We start from the raw sequence: 8,357 nt of genomic DNA, 5'->3' as shown, positions 1-8,357 counted from the left end.
CTACCTGACAAAACGTCACCGCAAACATAATATTACACGTTCCCCCCGACCTAGAATTTGTAAATTAATTTAAACTTAAAATCGTGATTTCCTATTTTGTTTGCCTCGTTAATTTGGGGGGCGTCGTAATCGTTTAAGTTTAAGTATTATAATTTTTAAAATGTGTTAATACGGCAGTTTTACTTTAGTCGCGGAAATCGATACTAATTTTATTAAGGTTCTTATATATCTGTAACTCGTACGTTTTTTAAATTATAGTATTCGACTATTGCTTTTAGTTTTTTTGGCCGTTACGCTTTTGTATTCTGAATACAAATAGGTGATTTTTTTAAATAATTACGGCTGTCGTATAACAGAGTATAAAAATTTGGATGGCATTATCGATTCAGGAAGCGTTTTAAATAGTAATAAATCATCAAGTGATGATGGTGTAAACGTGCAAACTAATTGTAATAAGTTTTCTTCGCATTCATCTCTAACTGAATCGAATTTCAAGTATGGAACGTATAAACCAATAGAATGGACTATAGAATAGCATAGCATATAGCTATAGAATAGCAGGTAGTATACTAATAAAATTTTATTCTTCGAGTATGACAAATTATAAAAATAATACGTATTACTTTTAGTCTACTATGAGCTTGATGTATTCAACTAATGGTGGTGGTCGTTTTATTTTTGACTGATGCAAAAGTAAACTGATAGAGGTTGTTATTAAAGAACTTAGACGACACAAGGTAATCTATCTAACGATGCTCGAAATACGCTTACGAGACTTAATAAATTATTTATTTAAAGACAAAGCTCGGTAATATACACTGTGTTATTTTAAATATTTATTATAAATTTTAAATATGTATGGGTGCAAGTTAAAATAGTTAACGTGCATGAAAACTTATAGTTGTTATATAAAATAATCATAGACCTTTGATTTTATGCTAATACGTCCAATTCGTTTATTTATTTATTTAATATAAATATTGAAATAGATAAAACCCAATTGCGCTTCACCAAACTTTTGCCGATTTAAGTTTGGTGAAGCGCAATTGGGTTTTTTCTGACTTGGATGAGATTAAAAAACACTGGAAATAAGAATGGCTGAAACTTGCGGTTTATAATAGCATTATAACTGGTCGTCATTTGTCTAAAAAATTTTAAATCGTGGCCTATTTAATGTAGTCCTAAAGGATATAGTCCGGTAAGAAAAAAAAAATGATAAATATTAGTAATTAATATTGTTGTCCGTGTGTATTTTTTTTACAATGCGATAGTAATCAATGTATGTTTTAATATTAAAATTAAAATTTACGTAATATTTCTATCAACTCGTCAGCAACTTTTTTTACTTTTTATTTTCAAATATGATACTGGTTGAAACTATAAAAAAAAAAAAAAAAGCAATATGTTGTGTCTACTTATTATTTATTTATTTATTTATTTATTTATTTATATTACTTTATATTTTTGTTTTAGGTTTTTTGAAGATTTTTTTATGAAATATCCAGAAACAAAAAACTATCGACATAATTGGCTGTACTTTATTAAAAAAGTGGACTTTGTTTTCAAACGACTTATTGAGCTCGCATAGAAATTTAGTGAAAGATAGTGAAAATGCTAACGACTTATTAAAACAACTCGTCGATACTATACGACTATTTAGTAAGATTATTGTATGATTATTAATTGTCTATCCTGTGACTTGTATGCACCATTATTTAAAAAGTTAAAAATATCAAAAAATATTATGTTGATATTGTGTAATTTAACCAGAGACATAATTATAAGTCCTGGGATTTAAACTAGTCTTTATAAAAAAAAATTTTATGTCATTTCATCGACTTATTATGAATAATCCTCAGGCTTGCTGTATTTGAAATACTCATATATAATATAGTTATATTAATATAGTATATATTAATATACTATATTAATATAGTTATTATATAATACTCATATATTAATATAGTTCACAGCTCTGCTATGTATTAATCCGTTAATTTCAATTGTGTTTTCATTTATATTTTGTTTAATCTATATGTTCATTAGTATATTTCCTTACGAAAATGAAATCATAAAATATGTTATTTTACGGGGTACGATTTAATTAAGAAAGTAATTTTCTTAATTAAATCGTGGTGGTTAATGATTAATAATAACTTATAGATTTTGAACTAAAAGAAATCGATATTTTAAATTTTTAAAATCAATATTTTTATTTTTTGTTTAATTGAGTAGTGCGTGATAAGCGAGTCACTGTGGTTCGTCTATTTTAACATGTAAAATTAAAACGTATGAATCTCCAAAATCTGTTTTAAATTATTTGTTGTATATATATATATATATATATATATATATATATATTTGTTGTATTAGTTGTTATTACTATTTTAATTTTTGATACATATCATATTTTAATTGATTTTTATTTAGATACTAGAACAAGCAACGCATTGAAACTTGTACTAATTCCATATCTAGTATTAACTAAAACTCAAATGAAAACAAACAAAAAGTCTGGGAAATCATCGCTAGTTGAATGCGTTTCGTCTTTTGTTATAAATGTTTCAGTATAAATAAACGAAAAGATGCACACCTTTAAGTTCATAACGCATTAAGTGTTTTAATTTTATATGAACTTGTGTCACATTCAATACATGTCGTATTGAAATTATTTATATAAATATTCATTTTCGGAATTTAAACGATTCAGAATTCAAAATAATTTACCCGACTCAAATCCGACCATTAAAAGAGTTTTGGGTACCGGTAAAAACTACGAGACCCTTAAATATATTTTATAACTGTTATACGGTTGTATATTTAAAAATGTATATCTTATTGTTTATTAATAATATTAAAACTGCCATAACTTTTTCAAAAATTAACAAATAAAAATATTTGCTTGTATTGAAACCACCTTAGATATTTCCCTTTCGTTCGATATCATTTTTTTGAAAATCTAACGCTTAACCTGCTCGTCGGGGGGGATTTAAAATAGTAACTTTTTTACAAAAAAATAACTTTTTCAACTTAATTTTTGAAAATGTCCCGGAAATACAGCGTGTCCTTTAAACACGTATAAAATTAAAGCTTATTTTATGTACTACAAAATGAAGAAAAAAAAATTTGTCCCGACGACCCATCTCCTACACGCAAACGGCTGCCGTATTGAAAAATATGCGCTATTTTCGTATTAAAATTATGGGTTTTGTATTTTTATTTCGATACGACGAGTCGATGATGTTGATTTTGCAATTATCCGTAAATTTTTTCTAAAAATTAAACGCCGTCTACGGATTTGCATGGAAGCGTTTCTCGCGATACCGATTTTAATCGCTGTCGGATTAAATCTATACCGGACCCAACTATGCAACGTCTCCATTGTGCCGCGACCACGCTGTGCTACCGTTTTTTTTTTTTTATTATTATTATTATTTATTTTGAATAATAAAACTAATTTTTTTATTACAAACTAGATTTCACCTAGCTGGGGGGACTTCGTGCCAGACCAGTATCTTACAACTCGGGGCGTTAGTCCCTTCGGGCTATCTTTTTAAACAAGTCACTAATTCTAGTAGAGTTCGGTTACGAACATTGTACGATTTGTGTTGTGTATAGGAAGTATAACTACTACAAAGGCAGATTACCAGAACATTATTCCCACTTGTAAATTAAATAATAAATAATAATCTACTTATTATTATTCCAAGCAACAGATGGACAAAAGAAATCTTAATTATCACTAAAAACAACCTTTAAATACCGCGTGTTATTAGTAATAATATTACTCTACCAACACTATATTTTATTATTAATTTTATTATTATTATTATTATTATTTTATTTTTATTATAATTTTTCATAAATTTTTTTATTAAGTTATAGTTTTTTATTTAATTTTGTATAAAAATTATATAAATTTTTTATTCTTTTATCAATTAGCATCATTAACGTTGCATTGACGATTTCGTGTCTTTGAGCATTTAGTCGCTTTTATTGGTTCGAGTTTCAATTTAACTTAAAAATTTATTAACACTTAAATATGTCTCTAAAATATTAAATAAATGAAATTGCTCGCTATGTATGCATTGAATTTCCTGATTTTTATCTAAATAATGTATCACGGAATAGTATACGCGTAACAATAACAATAGAAGTAACGATTGTAATAAAGCTGTTAAATGTATTGAAAAATAAAAATTAAGCTTTGTACAAAAAAATTGAATTAATTAGATGTGGTAGAGAAATAAATATTTGATCTAAAAGGAATGACTCGAGTGGTTTATTAGATACGTCTAATGTGTGGTGATGGCATGTTTAAGAAAATATAACTATACTAGCAAAGATTTTGAACATTGTAGTAAATCGACCCATTAAAAATGTGTGCGAGTATTTAAAAATTGCCACTGACAACAAAAACCTTTTCGGGGTCCTAGATAAATTCAGAAATATATTGAATATAGACCGTTCATATTAGTTCTTTGAAAAACGTGTCGGACATTTTCAAAACTAATTCGTCTAATACTAAAAATTAGATAAGAATCTAGAATACAAGAACTTGGCTTTAGTTAATAATTATGATGTATTCTGCTCAAAAACTGTAGGTTCTGTAGGTTGTGTGTAATAAAGTAATTATAGTTAATGATAGTAATATTCTGTTGTATTTATATGGAACAATCTTTTTGTTCTGACTTATATTTTTAGTAGTTCAATAATAACGCAAAATGTAGTAGTTAATAAAGATATAATCAATCAAAATAAAAACATATGAAATATTGATACGCTTAAAAAACGGATAAATAAATAATACACAAAATAAAAAAACTTAAAGTCGCAAACGTGTACCACGCGGAAAGAGGATTACCTTCGGTACTCCCGAGGTCTTCTCTTTCTTCCTTTCTTCAATTCATTCCGTTTCATCTTGTATACTAAAATATTTTGTTTGTCTTTTTATAAAATTCATATAGTAATCGTTTTCAAAAAGGTTTATAAATATTTACTTCATGATCTAGTAACAATAATTCGGGGAATTACAATTAATCCAAACATTACAAAAGTGTTCTACCTCTAGGTTTACAAATAATAGACTATATTATATTTTAGCAATAATAGATCGAGAGATTCATAATGCAATAATTTTCAAATATGTTTATAAATATTTACTTCATGATCCAGTAACAATAATTCGGGGAATTACAATTAATCCAAACATTGCAAAAGTGTTCTACCTCTAGGTTTACAAATAATAGACTATATTATATTTTAGCAATAATAGATCGAGAGATTCATAATGCAATAATTTTCAAATATGTTTATAAATATTTACTTCATGATCCAGTAACAATAATTCGGGGAATTACAATTAATCCAAACATTGCAAAAGTGTTCTACCTCTAGGTTTACAAATAATAGACTATATTATATTTTAGCAATAATAGATCAAGAGATTCATAATGCAATAATTTTCAAATATGTTTATAAATATTTACTTCATGATCTAGTAACAATAATTCGGGGAATTACAATTAATCCAAACATTGCAAAAGTGTTCTACCTCTAGGTTTACAAATAATATAATAAAATTATAATATAATTACAAATAATAGACTATATTATATTTTAGCAATAATAGATCAAGAGATTCATAGTTAAACCAAACATTAGAAAAATGCTTTGTTTTCAGTTTTATAAAATAATGACCTATATTACAATTCCAACTCCCAAGTTGAGCGATTTTACTCCAAACAATAAAGAAACGAATCAGCAAAGTACTCTAATAAAACGAGTCTGTAGTTTAAACGAGTAAGTCACTCCTATATAATATGGCCCCGTTAAAACGTACAAACGTACAGCAACTCCTATTAAGAGCGCCTATTATAAAAAGACACCCGTTTAGCCCGGCGTAGTTTTACCACATGAAAGTTGTAATGTTGCAGAATTTATACAAGTTTTTTTTTTTTTTATATATAAATCTTATCAATTGGATGCGTGCGAGTAGGTGTAAAGTATTTTGAAAATTGAAACGATTGTTTCCCCTGAAACTTATTTAAAAGACAATAGCATTATAATAAATGAACGTGTTGATATTGAAAATATTAAAAAAAATCAGAGTCAAATTAATTCAATTCAAAATGATATCAGTAAGATATCATTTAAAGAATGTGATATGGAAGTTGAAAAATGTTCCAACAAATCAATACCAACTCCGGGTTGTAATAAAACTCCAGATAATAGTATTATTAGAAATAATTTGTACGGTAACAAATTACCAAAAAATTTGAATTACTATAGAAATGTTGAACACAAAAACAGAGTAAGTGTCATTTGTTTGGAGGTAGAGTGAAACATCTGAACTATTTGGTTGGAACTTATTACCATATTATACCTAATACCTTGTGTACCTTACAAACATTAGATATAGAAGATTTTATTTGTCTCTTAATGGAAGAAACTGTTTGAGTAACTTTATAATAGATATTTGTTTGGCTATTAAAGCCCCTAAAAAAACATTATTATTATAAATACATATATAAATATTATAAATATTATTATATGAATAGATGCGCACACCTTCAAGTTCATAATTCACCAAGTATTTTAGTTTTATATGACCTTAAACTTGTGTCACATTCACATGTCGTATTGAAATTATTTATATAAATATTCATTTTCGGAATTTAAACGATTCAGAATTCAAAATAATTTACCTGACTCAAATCCAACCATTAAAAGAGTTTTGGGTACCGGTAAAATCTACGAGACCCTTAAATATATTTTATAACTGTTATACGGTTGTATATTTAAAAATGTATATTTTATTGCAATTAATTTGTGAATGTATTTTGTACTTACAATTTTAACTAAGTAAATGATTCTATTATATGTCATGTAATAATCTATATATTTTAAAATATCTTTACTACCCCAATCCAACCTATTATTATTATTATTATTATCTAATAAAGTTTCCTTTTCTATTTTAACTAAATGAATGTTTCTATAGATTCTATATATAATGTTACATAGAAATACACCAAGTATTTCTATGTGAAATTTAGTTTATAGATGTGTGATAATTTTGGCTTTGACACCACCACCATTCAGAATTAAACAAAATAAGTATTTGTTAAGCGTTGATAATGGTAACATTTTCCGAATACATATTCGCAATTTTTTAATCATTTTTTTGTGGCTTTTGGAGTTAAATATTTTAATATACTTTTAATTTTAAATAATATTTGCCACGAGTGATCAATTTTTATTATTAAAAATACCAATTACAAATAAAGAATTTCTTGATGTCGTCTCGATAAGACGTAGAATATTTAGTGTAAGGTATCCCCCCCACTTAACACCTACTGAGAATGGAGAAAAATATATATTTCTACACGATATGACGCTATAAACCGAGTATTCAAAATCATAAGTGAAATTACACGCCAAGTCAACAATATATTATGATGTAATATACAATGCATAGATAATATTATCTATGTATGATCATATACAAGTTTTTTAATAAGAGCGTTAGTATGCTTGAAATATAGTTGTTTCAATAGTATTAATTGTTAAAATGAAAGAATAACAACGAATATTATAATTATGATAACATTTAATTATAATAATTAAATTAAGTGTAAATTAAATTTAAATAGTTTGCGACATTATATAAATAATTAATTTTTTTACCATTATACTGGCATTGTGCAATGAAGGATTAGGCTAAAATAATTATAATTTTTCGAAAAGGCGTTAATAATAAATTTATATATCAAGAGTCTGGCGGCGAAATGTCCTAGACCCCCGTCTCAGCACCTCTTCAGTATTTTGCCAGCCCTCTCACTATGCTGCAATCTCCTACGTACTCGGTAGATTTATCCAACACCCTAAGAGGTAAAATTGGTCCAAATAATCAATTTTTAACGTCTCCAATTTCCCATATTAATTCACGGTATACAAAAAATAATTATTCCTATGCGAAAGCACAATATCGCAATGATAATTCATTTATAATTATTTATTTCAACAATATTTTGTTATTGGACATTGTTTTAATTTTAATTCGACAAGTTCGTTTAACTTTTTTTGTTACTAATGTTTATTGTATATATATAACGTACATAAATATTGCACAACAAAAAAAAAAGGTTTAATTTAATTTTTAATTGTTTTTATAAACACTTATACAAGACTTAAAGGAGTGTTGTTAATATAAATATTTATTTATTTATATAAACATGTATATTTATTTTTTAATACCATCCTTATTTGGTAAATTGAATAATAATAATAGAAAATCTTAATTTTAATCGTCTTAATTAAATACATCATCAAATTTATTTTTTCAGAAAAAATAT

The 8,357-nt window shown here is 26.1% G+C and overlaps 1 long non-coding RNA gene across 1 annotated transcript; it reads left to right on the top strand.

Moving 5' to 3' along the window:
- The first annotated feature begins 366 nt into the window (after window positions 1-366).
- Window positions 367-2,859, top strand: LOC126899116 (uncharacterized). Its single transcript, XR_007702484.1, has 4 exons — window positions 367-561; window positions 630-737; window positions 1,474-1,659; window positions 2,431-2,859. It is a non-coding gene; the product is annotated as an uncharacterized LOC126899116 (long non-coding RNA).
- The last annotated feature ends 5,498 nt before the right edge of the window (window positions 2,860-8,357 follow it).

This window comes from Daktulosphaira vitifoliae, unplaced genomic scaffold (genome assembly GCF_025091365.1).
Source record: "Daktulosphaira vitifoliae isolate Bord-2020 unplaced genomic scaffold, ASM2509136v1 Scaffold_2, whole genome shotgun sequence".
Classification (NCBI taxonomy): domain Eukaryota; kingdom Metazoa; phylum Arthropoda; class Insecta; order Hemiptera; family Phylloxeridae; genus Daktulosphaira; species Daktulosphaira vitifoliae.
The sequence above is the reverse complement of the archived record's forward strand: the minus strand, read 5'-3'. Positions and strand labels throughout refer to the sequence as shown.